The 18,665-nt window shown below is 40.7% G+C and overlaps 1 long non-coding RNA gene across 3 annotated transcripts in view; it reads right to left on the bottom strand.

Moving 5' to 3' along the window:
- Positions 1-3,291: 3,291 nt before the first annotated feature.
- Positions 3,292-18,665, bottom strand: part of LOC135327874 (uncharacterized) — a 30,507-nt gene continuing 15,133 nt past the window's right edge. The window contains exons 2-4 of one of the 3 annotated variants that reach the window (XR_010388371.1): positions 8,829-9,005; positions 6,364-6,637; positions 3,292-5,886 (exon numbers count right to left, since the gene is read on the bottom strand). This is a non-coding gene — a long non-coding RNA (uncharacterized LOC135327874). Of the gene's footprint in view, positions 5,887-6,079; positions 6,638-8,828; positions 9,006-18,665 lie in introns of those variants that run through there. The other 2 variants (XR_010388370.1, XR_010388372.1) reach the window with 2 other exon arrangements.

Below are 18,665 nucleotides of genomic sequence, written 5' to 3'. Positions count from 1 at the left end.
AATTCAGGATGTGTCCAGCAAAAGCAGAATTATTCCCAACAGGACATTTTCTTCCTAGACATTTGCTTCTGTTTTATACAGTCTAGCTATGTATTTTTCAAGATTCAGGGATTTCACTTTACCTATTAGGAGACTGCTGGGCTTATTGGTCCCTCCATAAAGAGACAGCCCTGTAGAGCTGACAAGCAGAAAGCTTAACCTAAGATGGGGCTACATTTTTTTAAACCAATCTATTTAAGTATATTTTACTTTGCACCATGCCTCTTGACAGAGTTTATAGTGGACCTTTTCTAAACTAATCAAACATGTATTTATGTTGCTCTGGGTCTTTTTCTATTCAGACTGAGTATTCTAACTATATTTAGAATGCATCTTTGCCAACTTTTTTTCCCATCTGATTTTTTTTCAACCAGAAAGATTAAAATTTCCAAATCTTTACCAAAACATTCATATCCCAAATCCAACTTAAGATTTTTTTTCTGTAGTTTTTATTCTTTAATGAAGAACATTTTGTCAGAAATGAGAAAAATGTTACCATGTAAGGAAGAGTAGCCCCTTTACAAGCTCTAATTTCGGTTCAATTCCACTTGACAGCCTACACAGTAGGCAGAGGCATGCCAGGATTGGCTTTTACAAAATAAAACCCAAGATGAAAACTAGTTATAGAAACAAGTAGAGGTTGACTAACTTTGTGGGGAATTATAAGATTATCTTACTAAATTCTTTAATAAAGGCTTCGGTCACTGATATAGGCTATACATTTTAAAGTGATTCTCTAATGATTCTCTGAAGTGTACACTAATGCCTTTAGAACAGGATTGATTTTATCCAGATTATGCTCTTCAGAACTTTTACATAGGAGATATCAGCACACCAGACATATCATGAAATGACATCCAAGAAGAGGTGGTGCCTTGCTTTTATCTACGCTCACTAGTTAAACAGTATGGATACAGACCTCATGGAAACAAAAGTATCAAAGGTCCTTGGGAATATGGTAAATCTGTGCTCTCTGTTCCTAATATTCCTACTCCTAATAATCAGCTTTTCCCATCTCTCAGAAAAAGAATAAAATTCCCCAGACATTCTTTATCAGGTTAGAAAACAGGCATCTTTGATTACTAGGCTGGCAAAAAGTACATTCATTGTCAGATCTCAAGCACGGTCACAGTTGAACAGGACGCTAAAGGGAAAGCTGTCCTAGATAAAGGCTAGTACAGAGACTGCTCAGCTGATAAAGATTGAATTTTGATGCCATATATATTTGATGTAATGTTTAAAGAGTAGAGTCAGAAAGTCAGCAAGGCTAGAAAGTTGCCATCTTCATACTGCTGTGGTTAGGATATTGAAAATGAATGTACCAAACAGGTTCAAGACCCCTCCTTTTCTAATCCAGTACAAGGTGATGAACCAAGGATAGTAGCGAGCTATCGCTGAGTACTCTGAAGCTGAATTCTCCCCTGCTGAGGTTTGTTTTACCTCCTACATCATTCTTAACTTTTTGGTGGCAGAAGATTAAAAGAAAATGACTCTACAATCTCGCAAGTGGTTGACGTGCTGCCTGATTTGGGGAAAGTCACATCACACCTGTGTCCTGCTGTCATATAGTTGTCAGGTTCACTTTGATCAGTAACTTTCAAGGGCAGAGCCTGTCTCTCACCCCATATTTGCACACAGCCAAACATTGTAGGCTTTAGCTTGGATTAGGACCTCTAAGTACTACCGTCATATAAATAGTCATTCCCAGAGAAACAAAAATCAAACATGAAAACTACGAGGAGATGGAAAACACACATGGTTTCACAGTGACTCATTTTGCATGGTCCTGAACATGTTGCTTTATTTTGCTGTCCAAGGCCAAGTCACACGTGATGCCCTCCAAAAAGCAGTAAGGATGCCAGCACAGAGGAGTAACAAACTCCAGAATTCAGGGTAAGCGGTTAAGGGCTGGGCTTTCTTCTTTCCTTTTTTCCTTCGCTAAGTACTGCATCAGTAAGTAAGTATCTCTCGCTACCAGTTATAAATAGACACTAGCGCCTTATCGTGTTCTCACTCACTGGGAAAGAATGTCGACCAGCTAAAGAATGAAACACCCAGGAAAGCTGCCTGAACTGCAACAACGATTTTTTTTTAAAGCCTCTCTTCTAGACTCAGAGGCATACATTCTTTGGGAATGAGTTCCTTGACCTGGTAAATGACATGACGCTTTATATATAAAAATATTAAGAGGAGATTATGTCACTGGTAAAAACGTGCTGAAATGAGGCCTTTCCCTTTTGCAAGCCTTTAAAGGAACTTTCCAAGCTTACCAAAACTGTGCAGTCATGCTACATGCTCTGAGAAAGAGTCAAGTTCACATAAGGACCAGTCCAAGGGCACCTTTAAAGCCAGCATACTGATCGACCTAGCACAGAAACTGCAAGACATGTTGGACACCAGATTACTAACACATGATGTCAGTAACCTGAGCCCAGAAATAATCACCTTCCTTCCTTCTTGTATCATAAAATGAATCTTGAAATGGCTTGAAATCAGGATTTCAGGAAACATGGAGATGATTAGTGAAAGAGAAGCTATTAAGACAAGGCAGAGGAAGGCACTGGATTGGGATCAACAAGATACAGGCCAAAATCCACATAGATATTTAGGTTCCTATCCTCCCATCAATTTCAGGGTGAGTTCTGGTGTCTAAAAAGTAGTTACTTAGGAGTAAAAACAGAGTAAAAGAGTAAAAGTAGAGGGAGTCTTAAGTGCTTTTGTAGATTTTGGCCCTCAGTTTTATTCCCAGGCTTGTTCAATTAACAAATCATTTTACTTCTTTGTACCTTAGTTCATAATATGTAAAACATGCACAGCACACTGGAGCATCACAAGCACATCTTCACAGACTGATGCCATGAAAACAAATATGACAGAATGTCCCCACGCGAAAATATTTTGGCCAAGCTGAACATTCAAACTGAACACTTGTGCAGTAGGAAATATTTCAGTGGGTACTTCCAATAAAGCAAAGCATCAGACTTCTCTCACCAGTTCAGCTGCAGCTGTAAGAGATGGACACCCCAGGAACTTTTACTTTTGAGGAGAGGTAGATAAATGAATCTGAATATTTTCTCTCTGGGTTTCCCCTGGCCTTTCATTTCTCCCTATAATAAGCATCTAACTCAAATTCATCCTGCTTTATTTAGGCTTTCCAGATAAAAGTTTTATTCATAGAATCTTTATCATATAGAAAATTAAAAGAAAGAAAACAAAAATAAAGCCATTATATATAAATAAAAATGTGGTCAGGGTTTAATCTTCAGGAGAGTAAAGATTAATCAAAAATGAATAGCTAATGATCATGCTTTTCAGCTTTGAAGCTTGGTTCTGCAGGAGGAAATATTCTTTTATATTCATTATTTTAAGCTTTAGGAATGTCTTACCTAAAACGTGCATAGAGCCAAAAGACAGCTATTTTTAGAGTGATATTTTTCAGCTTGTTTTGGAAAGGTAAATGCCAAAGTATTTGAAAGACTTGCACCCCCCAAGATTATAAACTTTGAGAATACACAGGTCAGTCCATGTCTTTACAGGAGTTTGGCAGATATTTCCTCACAAGAGAAAGCTTTCCAGAAGAAAAGTTACTGCAACAGCTTATTCTTTATAGCTGGAGCATCCAGGATGAAGTAATACTCACGGTTTCCCAGCGTTTATAAAACAGGCCCTTGGTACAGTATTTTCTAGATTACTCTTTGGCTTTCAGTGCTCCCTGAAGCCCTTGCTATAACCAACCATTCCCTTGAGACAATAGAAAAAAGTAGTATTGGAGATCTCTTTTCCTCCATGAACACTCCAGAAATCTTTCTGGAAATCAATAGTGACTGCAAAAGACTGCTCTGATTTCAGATTCAGTGAGATTTCAGAGGAAAAGGATACCAAATGAAAGGGGATCCTTTGACCAGAGATAATTGCCCCATGTACAAGTGAGAAAGACGCAAGAAATTTTCTTCCCTCTACATCTGAAGTTTCATTCAGAAGATCCTACTCTGGTAGGAGCAATGGGACAGTGCAGTAGCCTCAGCATGAAGAAAGCCCATTAACACTTCATTCCCACCTCTTGTTCTCAGAGAGCATGTAGTACCTCTCCAAGGCACATGACCTTCCACAGCAAATCTCTTTTCACTGCTGCCCTGTGTCAGTAAGTAAAAGAAAACAGGGGCCACTTAAAAGTTCAGACAGTAACAAAGGATAAAGTATCTTTGTGTTAGTGTGACAGCTAGCAGACCTTTGCTTTTCAGAAGCAGAGTTATCGTTGATTTTACTAATAACTGTGCTAGAATGTGAAAATTTGATTTTTTTTAATACCAACAGAGACTTTTTTAGTCAAATAAATGTAACTTCAGACAGGAATTTGGGCTGGGTATGGTAGAACATAAGCAGACTGATTTACATCAAACTTAGAGAGCTGCTTTCAAAATGCATACACACCCTTTATACTTTAAAGTGCTGGACTTTGATCTCCATTTCAATTTAAACCAAAACAGGGTCTAATTTCCCTTTCTTCACATTTTTAAATTCTCAAGACCAACATCAGCAAGTTCTCATCCTCCCCTGCACCTGAGGAGAAAACAGGCCAAAAAGTCAAGAGACACAGCTGAAAGGAGAAGGGGTGTTCCTGAGTTACTGACTTACTTTGCTCCAGGAGGAAAAAGAAAAAGTTGACATTCAAGGAAAAACTGCATAGAATAGCCCTGCCAAGAAGTAGCATCTGCAGCATCCTCTTTACTGAAATCTTCTTTCATAGTAATCACTGCCCTCTTAAGAGTGACTCACATGCAGATGCTAAGGGAGCAGGGTCCTCAGGCTGAATAAGAGCTACAGGAGGCTTGCATTGGGTGCACATCTGAACATAACCTTTTCCAGCAAGACATGCAGCCCATGTTACAAACCTAGCTTTGGATAAGCACCTAGACTTACCCAAACTGATCTAAGGTTTTGAGTTCTCTGCTATTAAAAACCAAATTACTACTACATTCCTCTATCCAATAGTGACACTCCTATTCAGTGTCATCACTCCAGTTCCCACTGACATTTTAACGTTTAAGATGATAAGTAGGTAATCCTCCGTGACAGTATAACATGCTGATGTGCACGATAGCTTGTTCTTTATTCAGAAGGTCTGACAGAATATTTTTTAAATATATCCAAAAAAAGGGGTGTCTATGCACACATCTGTCCTTGGCCACATAATGAAGGGATTCTTTGATCAGCCATGCCCTTTCTGAGTTCTTCTGCTTGCTGTGCATCTCTTTGAAAATATTTGGAAATAATATTAGAAGAAAGACTCATATCTCATGTTACTAAGTCTTTGCTCTGTAGCTAATAATTTGCATTTTTTAAAATACTGGTTAATGAAACAAGGATTCTAGGCCTATGCTAGAATTTCTTTGTTCCAAAGCTCCCACACCTGACTTCAACGTAGGACACTTGCTTTTCAGAGCTAGGAGTCTGTGCTTTTACAAGAACAATTCAGATTACTTTCAAATCTCATCTATTTAACCCCTAGCACATAATAATGGAGACTTTCCTGAAAGGATCCTCCATGGCTATGTCTGCACAATGATGTCAACCATGTAATGAGTCTACAAGAACAAACAAAAATGTGGAGGCAGCACCTTCATACTGTCTGTAGCTGTGTGTCTGGGCCTCCATGAACAGTGTGTGGCTAAACATCCTTTGCAGCGTGTTCTGAGGCTCCTCCGAAGTCAGGATGAGAGACTTCTCATAATTTTACTTCCTGACGAGGAGAACGTGAAGCAGTTCATGCTCAAAACATGGTAGAGACATACCCAGTAGAAAGTATTTACAGAGATGGTTTCAGTCAGTTGTGTGTCTGCTCCAAGGCTACAAAACAGATACAAAGCAGATGTAGTTTGGAAGCTGTGTGATTATATAAGTGCAACACTGAACCCAAACTAGCAAAGTCAATTAACTTTGACTCAGCAGTATATTAGTATAAACAAAGCTGTAGGCTTGACAACTCAACTGGTTTTCCCCATGTATGTAGAACACTCAAATAATATAGTCTTAATGCAACTTTACCTGTAATTTCCAAGAATTTTAAGGTATTTTAAGGTCTTCACATGTCAAAGTAAAATAAGCCAAAGGGTGTCCATGGTACGGCGAAATGAAAGTATGACTTCAGTACCTGTTAGTGTTGCAAGCAAAACAGTCTAGATGTGGGGAATTTTAATTTACTTTAATTTAATGACAATTAACAGAAAATTCTGATCGTTGATTCAGGCATTGAGAAAAAAAAAAGAGAATATAATTAAACAAACACTTATATAAATACCTTTGCTCCCATTTCCCCAGGCTCACCTTAAGTCAAACACTTCCCTTATTTTTGCCACAGGTTACACTCAGTCCATCCCAATTTGTCCAGTGAGGTAATGAGCAGCCTAGGAGTTGGGTTCTGTGCATAACTGCTTCTGTCTGCCACTCTGTGTGCATTGGTTTCTTTCTGGTGAATTGTGCTCCTTACTGGTTTTCTTCTCCTGCTTCTGCTTTATACTGATTTTCAAGGATCGCCTCCTCGAAGCACAAGAATGGTCCATCCCAACAAACAGGAAACCAAGCAAAGGCAACAGGAGACCTGCATGGGTGTGAGGAGTGCCTGATTAAACTCAAACATAAAAAGGAAGCGTACAAGACGTGGAAGTAGGGACAGGTGACCCAGAAGGAATACAGAGACATGGTTCAAGCCTGCAGGGATGGGGTTAGGAAAGCCAAAGTCCACCTGGAGCTGAAACTGTTGAGGGATATGAAAAGCAGCAAGGAAGGCTTCTACAAATATATCAGCAGCAAAAGGAAGACTACGGAAAATATGGGTCTGCTGCTGAATAGGGCATGGGACCTGGTGACAAAGCATATCAAAAAGGCCGAGGTACTCAATGCCTTCCTTGCTTTGGTCTTTACTGGTAAGACTTCAGCAATCTCAAGTCCCTGAAACCAGTGGAAAAGTCTGGAACAATGAAAACTTACCCTCTGCAGGGGAGGATGAGGTGAGCGAACATTCAGATAAACTGGACATACACAAGTCCATGGGACTTGATGGGATACACCCATGAGGGTTCAGGGAGCTGGCCAGTGTCATTGCAAGGCCACCCTTAATTATCTTTGAAAGGTCATAGTGATGAGAGGAGGTTCCTGAGAACTGGAAGAAAACAAATGTAATTTCTATCTTCAAGAAGGGCGAGAAGGAGGGTCTGGGGAACTACAGACTGGTCAGCCTCGCCTTGACCCATGGGAAGTTGATAGAGCAAATAATCCCAGAAACCATTCCCAAACATGTGAAGGGCAAGAAGGTAATTGGGAGCAGAGAGTATTGATTTATGAAGGGGAAATCATGTTTAACCAATCTGATAGCCTTACGCAATGAGCCAATTGTCTTGGTAGATGAGGAGAGAGGAGTGGCTGTTGTTCACCTTGACTTTAGTAAGGCTTTCAATGATGTTTCCAGTAACATCCTCATAGACAAACTGATGAAGCATGGGCTAGATAAATGTACAGTGAGGTGGACAGAAAACTGGCTGAACTGCCAGGCTCAGAGGGTTGTTACCAGTGGAATGAAGTCCAGGTGGAGGCCAGTCACTAGTGGTGTCTCTCAGGTGTCAATACTGTGGCCAGTACTGTTTAACATCATCATTAATGATCTGGATGATAGGACAGAGTACACAAGTTTGCAGATGATGCAAAACTTGGACAAGTGTTTGGTAGCCCAGATAGTTGTGCTGCGAGTCAGAGGGACCTCGACAGGCTGGAGAAATGAGCAGAGAGGAACCTCATGTAGTTCAACAAAGGGAAGTGTGAAGTCCTGCACTGGGGCAGGAGCAATCCTATGCACCAGTACAGGCAGTGGACCAACCAGCTGGAGAACAACTTTGCACAAAAAGAGCTGGGAGTCCCAGTGGACAGTAAGTTGGACATGAGCCAGCATTAAACTTTCTTGTTTGGATCCTGTGAACAGGGGGGGTTAGACCAGACAATTTCCAGAGGTGCCTTCTGTGATTCTTCTGCCACTTTAGGTGTCTTAGTGTGGCATGGGTGGCCCACAGGCCACAACCCTTCAGGAGTGTCTCTGCCCGGCATGTATTGCCCATGGGTGACAGTCCCTTCATGGAAGTTCCTATCCCAGAGTGGGTCACCCATGGCCCCAGTCCCTCAGAGATGCATCTCCTCTGGCGTGGAGCACTTCCTTCCAAGTTTCTGTCCGAGTGTTTCCTGTCCCCAGCAGCTGCTATTCTTTCTTAAATATGCCCGAGCCAGGGTGCTGGGGACTCCCCCGACGGGCTGCGATTTTGGCAGGTGACAGGGTGTTTACGTCAGTGTTGGAGCTGGCTGGAAGCAGTGTGACCAGCACAGGACAGCTCCTGGCCTCCCCCCCCACAGGGCACCCTGCAGCCTCTGGCTACCGAAACCCTGCTGTTTATGCCCAGTATACCTCACCTGTCAGGACAGAGAGAAATGGCATGCAGATGTTAATATACATCAGCAAACAGAGAGTATTTGGTTATTAACATGTTCTAAAAGCTTTGCTTTCTTATTCTCGCTTCAGTTGCCATGTGGTGCTGCAAGCCTGCCTCATTTTGCTTAGTAAATCCATGAGCATATATGAGAATCAAACACCTGATTTCCTACTTTATATAATTCTTATGCTGTCCTCATGACAGGATGTATGTGACAGTGCACTAAGCAACCTGACTAGCCAGTCTGATGGACAGATTCCCCCTTCTCTAGCATAATGAATAAGCTGTTTAGGAATAAGCTCAAATCTTCTTCAAGACCTGAAATTTGACCTGTCTGATGTCTTCTGTCCCCTTCTTTGGTTAAACCTTCTCAGTTCCTCCAGGTATGATGAGAAGGTGTGTAGCTGGCACCTTTCTGGCAGTAGGAAAGGGGAGAATTCAGCTTTGGAAGTCTTTGTGATAGTCTCATCACTCTCCATGGTCCATTGCTTTGTGCTGGATAAAAGAAACAGAGGAAAATGGTAAAAAGCACAGCGAGGTGAAAGTTCCATTTTTGTACAGTGCAATTGCACAGTGAAATGCATGGAATAATATTGGCACTATTTAATATGGAATCAGCCTCAAAGAGTAAAGGATGCCAATAAAAGCCCAGAAAAGTGTAAAGTGATAGAGAAATGTTAGAAAGATAGAGACTGAAATGTAACTGTAATGATTACCTTCCATAAAATATGAAGGTTAAGACAACTGGAGAGAACTATGAAATACAGTGAATCTAAAGGACTGAGACATGGTGGATAACTTGTGGAAAACAACAGCATGGAGCAAAGCCCAGACAAAGAAGGGAACTATGAGAGCATAGGAAGTAAGACAGATGACAGGGTGCACCTCAGAGATCTATTCATATTTTTTGAAGAGCCTCCCTTAATCGTTAGAAAAAAAAGATGATGGACTTGAGGCCCAGTGTTCAGACTCCAGTCAGGATCTAAACTACATTACTATTCTTGGTTGTCCTGGAGTTAAGAGTGTTGTCTGCTTTCTATTGCATCTCTATTCACAATTGGATTGCATGAATAACAGGTCTGTGTTCCCTACAAAGAATTTAATATGCACAGAGTTTCCTTTCTGTAGAGTAGATCTGGTTTGAAAAGTCAGTAAATTGCATTAAGTGGGATGCAGGGTTTGTCACTGTTTATACCCTGTTGCAAGTCTGATAAAGCTCCCATCTTGACTCTAGTGGGAGGCAAGGGAATAAATATTTACTTGGAAATCTAGGTAAACTTTTCAGTAAAAAACAGCTTAATTCATCATGAAAAAAACACAATACACAAATTAAAATAGTTAAGAAATGACAAAATTCACATTTGTTTCACATAAAATGAATTGGGCAAACAGGACTGGAAGACACTGCTTAATGATATAAGAATGCTATTATAACTGTCTACCCACATTTAAGAGTTGTAAACAACACAGAGAGAGATGAATTGCATATAACTATGAGTGATAATATGACACTGAGCAATGCAAAATTTTGGCTTCATACCTGGAAAACAACACTATTTGGGACAAATCTGTTGTATAGCAGCAAACCTAATTCCAGCTTAGCTCTCTGGAAGTGTTTCAGTGTCAGACTAGGGACAGCTTTGGGGGATATACCACACCCAGTGTATCCTACTGACAGAAGTGCAATCAGATACTCTTCCTCCCTAAAAACAACTGTCTGTAAGGTAGGAACTTCACCTACCTAATTAACTTCTATATTATTGATCCCTGTCCCCTGATACTCATACACATTCCTATATTATCCCTTTCAGCAAGCTATGTCTTAAAACCAGGTAAGTTTCTCGCCTCGAACTCAAAATACCTCTGCTAGAATTTCCCTGTACTGCCAGTTCTTTCAGTTTCTAACTCAGAGGGAATCACAGTCAAATTAAAAACCTATTTATTTTTCCTGTGCAACGCTGTATTTCAGCTCAAACCATTTCTCCCCCTGCTTCCCTTCACCCATCAATGTATCAAGGAGTGCAATTCTTTACCTATAGACTTTCATTGTGCTCAGCTATACAAGCCAATCCTATTCAGTCTCCTTTTTGGTAAAGCAGGGATTCTCATCCCCAAGACTTTTCAGTCATCCTCTCTGCACCTATTATGGTTTGAATTCAGTTTACTGAAGAAATTGTAGTTGGTGCCAGGGATAAAATCACCAGTGATGCTTTGGACTAGTCTCCAGTCTCTGTTAGAAACATCATGTCTGATAAATCTTAGGACAATGTGTGCCTTTTTCAAGACTTGTCTTGTCAGTGTTACATAGTTAACCTATGACTGACTAATATCTTCAGTTTCTATAGCGCACACTCCATTCTGATTTCCGACAGTTGAAATCCCAGTTTTCAATGGAAAATTGTTATTCTAAGTGTGTAACTTGGGCACTTTGACAAATCAAATGCAGCACAGGGATCTAAATCATCTAATAGCACAGAACCTTTCCAGCTTTTATGAGTCGCTCTATCTTGAGATTGTTTAGCTCTTCTCCTTTTATGGAGAAAAAGAATGACCTAAATAGAAATGCATTGCATTGCATGTTTGCATGACCTCACCCTAGTCTTGTCTCTTTGGAAAGTACCCTACACTTGACATGCATTCCAAGTATACACTGCTTTGTAAATGTATTTTATTCCTTCTTCCCAAAGCTTATTTTAAGCTACTAGTTTCTAAACGAGGGTCACAACCTCACTTTCATTCACAAGCTTGGCAGTATAATTGGAAGTGGGGTCATGACCCCTGAAGTGGGTCTTCAAGAACAGATGTTCTAAGCTTCAAAACCCCTTCTGACCTCTTTTAACACCATTAAAGTTTCTAGCAATGTGAAACACATCATGGATGCAATAGGAGAACACTGGGACCCACTTACCACCATTCCGGCAGTTCTGATGAACTGTGCAACTGTCAGTCTGAGCAGGAGTCATGTTGGTGGTCTCAAGACATAATTCTGATATATTTGCCCAATGTGAAATTAGCAATACGATTTTCTTTGTCTCAGTGCAGAGTATTTTTAAGCAAGTATAATGCAAGTAATATAGCAACACTCTTAGCAACACACAGCACTTCATGTAGATTGTGGAGTTTATTCCAGGCCTCTCTACTTTAGCTGTGAAATTATTCTGACATGCTGATAAAGTCTTTCCAGGCTTACATAGGGGTCATGCACATGATTCCTCTCAGATAAATTGCATTCAGTTATTCCTGTGGGCTCAAATAGTTTGGTTTAATTACAGAACAGTTCATGCCTAGATAGTGCTCTGGAAGGAATTCAAGTTCAAACATAGCCATTTTCCATAGAGAAGGGTCAGAAGCAAAATAGATGCATAATGAGCCCCACTGTCACAGGCTTTATTATTTAGGCCATATTCTAATGCTCTCATCAAGTCAGGAAATGCCTTATCCTGTTAGGTTGGATGTGGACCAAGAGATGTGTGTCACAGAGTTCTGGTTCTTCAGTCATCTGTATTGTCACCCTTCTCCCTTGGGTATGCAAATCTCCTTCTCACAGCAGTCAAGGCATGAGATTGCTTTTTATCTCACTTCAGAGTGAGGTTGGGATGCAACGGAGCATATATCCAGATCTAGGAGTTAGGAAGCCCTCTGGGGTCCACCACTTTAGACAATGAGGCTATGTCTATGCTAGTAAATTGGACGGTGCCCAGGGACTCTTCCAGCACTGGAATGCAATTGTCTATACAGTTTCCCGTTAGAGTGCTCCTGGGCAGGCTTTTGGTCCATGCCAGCCAGCACTCCCAAACAATTCCGGGGCATGGTTTGGGGTTCAAACATTCCCAGGATCATTCCCAGAAGGGACTTTGCATGTAACTACTCTGTTTTGCAGGCCAAAAGAGCTTATTAGAACAGACATAGACTATTCCTGCCAGTTAGCCAGTTTTAATTATTTATGTAGAGTATTAAAGGTTCCATTACCTTCAGTAAAACTATTTACAACATAATGTGCTATTGTGATTGAGATATTGGCATCCTTACCATTAGAAGACATTAAAGAGAGACCTTCTGAAACACTCTGAGCAAGAAGAAAGACCGTGAACAGCTTTTAAGAGACCTGAAGTAGGCTGAAGTATTCTCTGCATCCTTTTTGTTGCTGCATAAGACTTGCTCATAGCCCTGAATATTCCTCTGTCCCCCAGACCATGGACTGCTTAATAGGAGGCAGCAGGGAGACAGAGCTTGAAGTGGTGCTGGAGGAAGGATATTCCCCAAGAAGGTTCTGGCAGCCAAAAGTATAAGCTCTGTGGGGGATTCTCTGTTACAAAGGCCTAGCCCTTTTTCTGGTCTGATTAACAAAAGTAATAACTATCAATGTCTGCTGGTCTTGGCCAAAGGTAGTGCAGCAGCCTAGTTGGTCAAGGATGGATATGCTGTTTTAAAAGTCTCCACCACCCCAACTAACAGAGTCTTCATTTTATCTGATAATTCTTCCCTTCATTCTGTCATTTATTTTATCTCTTTCCTGAAGAAGAGTAGCTGACATTCAACAGATATTATCCTTTTTTCTCTCATGATGACACTACCTGCTTTTCCTTTTTGGTGCAACTTGTTTCTCCTCGTGAATCACCGTCAGCTTTTCTTTCTTTTAACACTGTATTCTCCATTTTTAATTTAGGCCTGTATTTCTTCTAAGCAGTCACCCTTGAATTTTAAGTAGTTTTTTCACAGTTCCTAGTTATCATTCCAAATTTATCAAAGGAAATGAACATGCCTCCACAGGAGTAATAACTACCCTCTTTAAATGACTGCACAAATAGTCCCCATCCAGGGAGTGAACATCCTCTGCTCTGATACTGACAGTTTAAGGTCTGTGGTTCTGAGCCTAAATAATTCGCTAGTACCTGAACCCCACTAATTGGCTGGCTGGACTGTGTATCAGCAACTGGAAAATTTGTGGTCTGCTCTATTTAAACAGTTCTAGACACCTGGCATTTTTGTCGGCACTTTTTCCACTGTGCCAGAACATATGTTCAGCTGCAGAACAGCTCTTGAATTTTCAGAGTTTATACTGGATCCATTTGTACCTGAATTCTAGTAAAATCTGTGTATAACATATAGAATGTGTTGTCCTTCTATCACATTACTATTTAAAATACTGGGGAAAAGAAGTTGTCTGTGTAACTGTCTACTTATTGAGTGCTCATTATGAGAAGGAAAGCCTATGAGTCCCTGGCTTTTCTGGTCAGAATAAACCAAAACAACCCTTCTTAGATGACATATTTTCACTTTAACTTTTATCTCTTTAAGATAAAGCAAAGAATATGACGATGAATATTCATATGCACTTGAGTGCACAGCTCTTGTGCCTATAGTTACATGTATAACCATATGGAGAGCTCAGTAACAGACAAAGATAGCACAAACCTTTGTGAAGGCCTAAATCACTATGCAGCAGATATAACAATCGAGTCATATGTGATATTTCCTCTCATCAGTATGTCCAGCTGTTCTGTTGATTCTGTTCTGTTTGTTGATCAGTTTGCTTTTTTCTGGAGACCATAATTAGAATTTAGGCTACATAACAAAGACATTCATATACATTCCCATTGCTTCCTGTTTTTTTGCCTTATTTCTTATGTTTTGGTTAAGCTTCTTAAAAACCCCTTGTAAGGATCATCTCTTAGAGCCAGACCCATGCACACAACCACTGCCTTTGGTGGCTAAGTACAAAAAAACTTCTAAAAATTCCATACCCAAAACCAATGACTGCTTCATTTCCTGGAGTATGGGTCAATGTTACAATTTATCAGGTAGCAAAACCCAACCTCACCCTGGTTACTCCTGCTGTCATCATGCATGCATGCGTGCATGGAGTTTCATTGTCTTTTTTAATAACCTGGGACATACTTGTCCTGTATTTTTTCTGTTGGAAAAGACATTTAAATCCACTACCCACTTTCTCTGGGCTACTCATGAGTTTATAGACTTCCACATGGAGGTAGTACAGACTGCTTCAGCCTGAGTCTTCTCTTTCCCAGGCTGAAAAATCTTAGTTTACTTTAATTTTCCTCAGGCAGAAGGCATTCTGTATCTTTAGTCACCCCTGTTGCCCTTCTCCGAATCCTTTGCAGTTCTGGTATGTCCATTTTTAGGTTACAGGATGAGAATGGCATGCAGCATTCAATGTGTGGGCAAAACACCATGTCATACTGGTCCCTGTTTTACTTGAACTTCCTCACCTTCTTACTTCCACTGCATTTCTGTCTCCCTAGAATATGGAAGTCCTTGTTATTAACTTTGTCAGGCAGATGGAGATAGAGACCTGATGATATATGTTTCTTCTTGTTGAGGCCTGGAATTTTAGCCTGCACAAAGTTGGTGTTACTCATTGAGGCAGCTAATTTGTCAGTTTGGCTTGATGCTAGGTTCTCATTAACCTACAGTATTACTCCAGTGAGAGAACAAATTACTTTATTTTCAGACATATTCTGTATTATTGTGCACTGTGCTGATCTTTCTTCTACCAAGACCCTGCTATACCTAGTGTCAATATTGAAGGGCTACAAACTATGGTTTTCCCATCTTATTTACTAGACTCCTTGCACTTCTTTGGAAGCATGCATATCACTCATTTGGTTATTGGCAGTCTAACTGACAGTTTTTCACTTCTTATGTGACTATCAATATTATGATCTACCTTGCACTTAGATACAGGATTCATGCACCTCATCAATAACAGCAGCATTCTCTTGAACCATGAGCTCTTCCACACCCACGAGCCTGCTTTAACACTCTTCAGTTTAAAAACCTCATCCACAGCCTTCTTGTTTTCAGTGCCAGAAGTTCGGTTTCTTTAACATTCACACAAAATCTTTATGTATATGCCCCCCCCCAACAGAAGAATCTCCCGTTCCCATGACCCTGAATCCCTGCTCATCCACCCTCTCTGATAGACATTATACTCTGCTTTTTAGCTCTTGGCTTCTGTCTCCAGCTCTGCACAGGGTATTGGAAACCTTTCAGAGAACGTTGCCATAGAAGCCTTTCTCTGTAATTTAAGATACCAAAACTTAGGGCCCCAAACCTCCATCCTATCTCTCCTTGTGCCATGGGTACATGTGTGGATTAGGGTTCCAGAATCATGCCTGGTGCATTTTAGAAGCCAATCCAGATTCCTAGGGAGGTCTGTAATCTTCGCAGTTCTCCCCAGCCAACTCCCAGCCACCAGTCACACCTGTACCCCAAAGGCAGAGTGGGCCTCAGCTCTGCCAGCAGCTCTGCTCATGCAACCACTCCCCACCCCAGATCTTCACGGTCTTTTTGAATTCTCATGAATTCCAAAGCTTTACACAAGCCTGCAAAATATTGGAGTCATTGTGAGGCAATAGACCCGAAACCATGCTGTGCCAGGAGGGGAAGGAAGATTAACAGTGCTCTCCTTTTCCCCTAAGTAGCCTGGAGACTCTGTGAACTCTCCCCACTGCCTGCAGAGCCTCCTATGTTGCTAGCAAGGAGCAGCCAACACAGTTAGCCACTTCCCTTTCAAAAATGGCTGTGAGACTAAAGCAAAGATATATCTGCATCCTAGATATATCTGTATCTGCATTCTGTGGCTACACCTCACCCTATCTTGACTATGCTAAAATGAAAAATTTTGTCAGAGCACAGACCCTTGAGCCATGCCAGATATAAGGCACTAGGCCCCAGAAGAGCTGGACATAGGCAGGCCCATAATGGCTTGCTTCCTTTTAATTGCTTACAGTTATAAATCTGAGAATATAAACTCTGCAAGGCTAAACAATATCTTCTCCCATGACTTATTAAAGTTGAATGGCATGCAGTCTTGTTCCTTTGCCATGCTGTTTCACAGAGCTCTTGTCTCAGACTGATTGGCAAAAATGCACTTTAAGATGAAAAGCTTTTGGAAAGAGAACAGCACATTCTGAGCACATAACAAGTACTCCAAGGAAAGAAAGGCTCTCTCTTATTTTTAAAGTTAAGCTCATTAGGGATTGGGCTCATGTTTTGTAAGTGATGTTGCAATGGAAACAAAGCTGGCTTGTTAATTTCTCTACGTGGAACAGACTCACCTTTTCACATCTCTCTCCTGTCCACCCCTCCCTGCCCAGCTGTTCTGTTCTTCTTCTTACCTTTCAACCGATTGACAAGTCTCCAGGTTGTGCAACCCCTGTTTCTCTGCCTGGGTGAGCTGCGTCTGACTGACTGAGTGGCTGATAGTCAAGACTGCCTTTACTCTCTCTCACTGAAAGTATGGTGGTCTTCTGCTGAAGCAGAGGAGCAGATGAAACACCCTTTCGTAGGCTTTTGCAATTGTGTTCTGCATATCTATTACTGCACTCATCACAACCTCTGCCTCCACAGCTTTCCAATGTTACAACATTTTGGTCCACAAAAAGCAAAACCACTAACAAAAAGTTCTGATCATATTCTTCTCTCTCTCTACGCTCACTATTTCTTTAAATCTATAGTCCTCATCTCCTTCAGACTTCTTCTGAGTTTGCAAATTGCATCAAGCCCCAGGAAAGAACAAGATCATGATATTTAAAAACTGAAACAGCTTCTCAATTGGAATTTGCACTAAAAATGTAGCTCCTTTATCATCCACAACTAGCAGAGCCCAATGCGTGTGGGACACTGAAACAAATCATTCTCAGTCCACTTTGGGGAAATAGGTAATAGGGACCATCATGCAAAACAGACTGACATTCCATGTTCCTCTGCCTCACCCCTTATTTGCTGCTTATCCTCAAAACCACACAGGTTTGAGAATTTATGTGCTCCTACGTGTCTGGATAGATCCTAACAAGCAGTGATACTCTGTGTTCAAGGAGAAAGGATAATCCCCAAAAGAATGAAAGCTGGAGACTTTTCTCTGATGGTAGTATTTTCTGTGAACTATATGGCCATGTTCTGATATTTCCGTGTGGTATGACAAAGATAACACTGTTATGGGCTTTAAGATATATGTGTGCATGGCGTACAACACATTTGGACCTACTTATTTACTACTTCTGCTTTTCCCCACTGGACAGAGGACAGATTTTTTTTCCCCTTTAACTAATTAATAAAAAAGAAATGACAGATTCATTTTACTACTTCTCTCATATAGAGGACTAGCTTTCATTTTGCATAAATTCAATTCGCTTTGGCGATTAAACACACAACATGACTAAAGAGACAATTACTTTTTCATAGTCTAGTGTTCAAAATGTAGCTCTTCAAAATTCCTCCTCTGTCACACCATCACACTTTTTATAAGGTTGTGAAAATGAATGAAAACAAATCCGGGGTATCTTTGATGAAAAATACTGAGTGAGGAGTCAAAAAGACATTGACTGTGATGTCATGAGAAAAATAAACTTAAACATTGTGTTTCAGGCAGAAAAAAGCAAGGAGCCTTGGCCTGAGCTGATGGTGAAAGCTCCCCTGCTGGAGCAATTTGCCTTTGCTCATATTTCTGTTAAGTACATATATATGTGCATAGAAACGTCCCTGTGAGGAAAAAAATCTCATTCTGGTAATGAAGAAATGGCAGCAACATATTCTGCATTGGATTAAAATATTTTAAAGTAGCCAGATCAAAGAAAATATCTCAATAACAATTGACAAACTATTTCCCTCAGCTGGGCAGAAGAGAAGGAAAGGGAAAACAGAAAGAGGAAGAGAAAAAGCCACAGAAACAAAAAAAGTAGAAGAAAAGCAGAAAGCAGCTAAAACAGGGTGCAAATTTTATCAGCTGCGCATACGGAGGAGTTGGCTGTCATAACCATGTGTTAGGAGCTGAAGAGCAAAAACTCAGTGCTGTGAACTCTCCTTTGCTGTGATGCAGTCACTAGCATCCTACCTAAGAAGAGGAAAAACACTGTGCACAAGTACCACACCAGGTTATGAGCATTTGATGCAAGGCATTAATCATTTTCCCTCAATAAAAGCAGTTTGCCAAGTGTTGTTCTCTGTTCCAGGGGTGAATTCCTCCTGAATTCAATGAGCACTGCACCTACCTAATAAAGACTGAAAGCTCATCCAGGGTTTCACTTTGAAGGCATTTTGCCGTAGCTTTCCTGTCATAATGCATTCATTGCTATTGGATTCAAAGTTCTTAGCTCCTTAAACAGCTACATGGGGACACAGAGATGTGTGGGT

Source organism: Dromaius novaehollandiae, chromosome 3 (genome assembly GCF_036370855.1).
Source record: "Dromaius novaehollandiae isolate bDroNov1 chromosome 3, bDroNov1.hap1, whole genome shotgun sequence".
Classification (NCBI taxonomy): domain Eukaryota; kingdom Metazoa; phylum Chordata; class Aves; order Casuariiformes; family Dromaiidae; genus Dromaius; species Dromaius novaehollandiae.
The sequence above is the reverse complement of the archived record's forward strand: the minus strand, read 5'-3'. Positions and strand labels throughout refer to the sequence as shown.